This window comes from Austrofundulus limnaeus, unplaced genomic scaffold, assembly GCF_001266775.1.
Source record: "Austrofundulus limnaeus strain Quisiro unplaced genomic scaffold, Austrofundulus_limnaeus-1.0 Scaffold91, whole genome shotgun sequence".
NCBI lineage: Eukaryota > Metazoa > Chordata > Actinopteri > Cyprinodontiformes > Rivulidae > Austrofundulus > Austrofundulus limnaeus.
This window is the reverse complement of record NW_013952493.1, coordinates 6377-8352: the sequence shown is the minus strand read 5'-3', so window position 1 is coordinate 8352 and position 1976 is coordinate 6377.

Below are 1976 nucleotides of genomic sequence, written 5' to 3'. Positions count from 1 at the left end.
CCCCCGCAAGGTCTTTTGGAGGTTGGAGGGTGGCCTTGACTCAGACATAGGATTTGCATCTAAAGTTTAAACATCATTAGTTTGGTGTGTGTTGTTGTGTTAATATGTGTCATTAATGGTCACTCTGATGCAACTTTAATCTTAAACTGTTTCAAGATTTCCACCCTGACCCCTTTGCAAAGAGTAGCGGGTGCATGTCTGTGGAGGAACCTGGACAAAATGTGGTGGGAAGAAGAGCAGATTACCTAAAACCACAATTTTCCTGGTTTTACTCTCATTGTTGGATCTAAAATATAATTTAGTAGAGATGCAACAAATTGGCCCCTAACAGCTTTAGTGTACAGAAAAGTGTAGCACAAGAGTATAATTTAAAAATATAAATCTTTTCATTTTTATTTATTTTTGAGTCACTTTAGGGCAAGTCATCAAATTCCTGGTGAATAGAACAACATTTAAGGTATAAATTTGACCCGTAAAGGTAAAGACCTCCTGGTGACATGTCCTCCATGATGTATCATACTGACATAATCCAGAGCTATATAAATCAATAAACATCTCCTTATGCCAACAAGGAGACAGCTGAAGGATGGAGATATCAGTTTTCCTTATTGGCCTGAGACTGGCTCTGTGTTGGTTTGAGTTGAACTCAGTTATCGGCTTGGGTGGGTCTGTGGACAGTCTCAAACAACGGACTGGACTCTCAGAAGATGGGGAAACTGAAGCTTTATCTTTGTAGCGTACCCTGCAGGGTACTACTGCACCTGCTTTCACTATGGATGGGGGCTATATTATTGGGGGAGCTTTTTCCATTCATTTCAAAGAGCAGACAAAGATTTAGACCTACACCAGCTTGCCCGAGCCGCCCAGCTGCACAGAGACGTTAGTAAGAAAAGGTGGTGGGAAAAGCACAGGATGTTAGACTGGAWAAAAATGTTTCTACATTGTACATTTACACAAAGATGAAAATTGTTTAAAAGCTAAATTACTGTTTAAACAAGTTTTGATCTTTGCACAAGTGTTTATTTTTAATCAAAGTGTCTAATCTATCAGATTATTTGCATATTTGMACAGAACAATTCTTACATTTTACCTATTTTTCACTCAAAAGTAGCTTTTTATATTTTGAACTGATGTCTTACTTTCACCTTTATTAACATGCTTAAGAAAGTGTATCTTTCGAGAAAATATATTTTGAATAAAAAAAATAAAGTGACATAATGCTTCAAACTGTTATATTGTAAATGTTTATGTGCAGTATTAACAGAGCTACGCTTCTCTCGAGCTTTGATCTTTGCCCTTGAGGAGATAAACAACAGCACAGAGCTGCTGCCGGTCATCAAACTCGGATATCAGATCTTTGACTCGTGTGCCTCCGTGCCTGTAGCTGTATATGTAGCGTTTCAGGTAACAAATAGACTGGACCCTGTGTTCTACAAAGGCAGTAATTGTTCCCAATCTGGTATTGTGATGGCTGTTGTTGGAGAATCTGGATCCTCACCATCCGTCAGCATGTCACGCATCATCGGGTCCTTCAACATCCCTCAAGTAGATGAACTGACCTTATTGCAACATTAGTTTATAAAAATAAATAATTGAATGTGTCTGTCATGCTRCAAAGACAAATTAACTTACTCATGCTAGCTTTTTCTTTTTCTTTTCTTATAAAGTTTAGCCACTTTGCCATCTGCTCCTGTCTGTCAGATAAGCAGCAGTTTCCAAGCTTTTTCAGAACAATTCCCAGTGATCAGTTCCAACCTGATGCTCTGACCAAGCTGGTGAGCGAGGAAGTGTGACCAGGACAAGAGAACGTGACAGCTAGCTTATTTTGACAAGCTAACATTTCTGATCGTTCTAAACAAATTATGTTTTGTAAAAAATATTGGGCCTCATGCAAGAACCGTTCGTACGCACAGATTTGTTCTTAAGTTGTGCATACGAGTGATTTAGGAGAATTTGTGGCATTCACCAATGTTTTC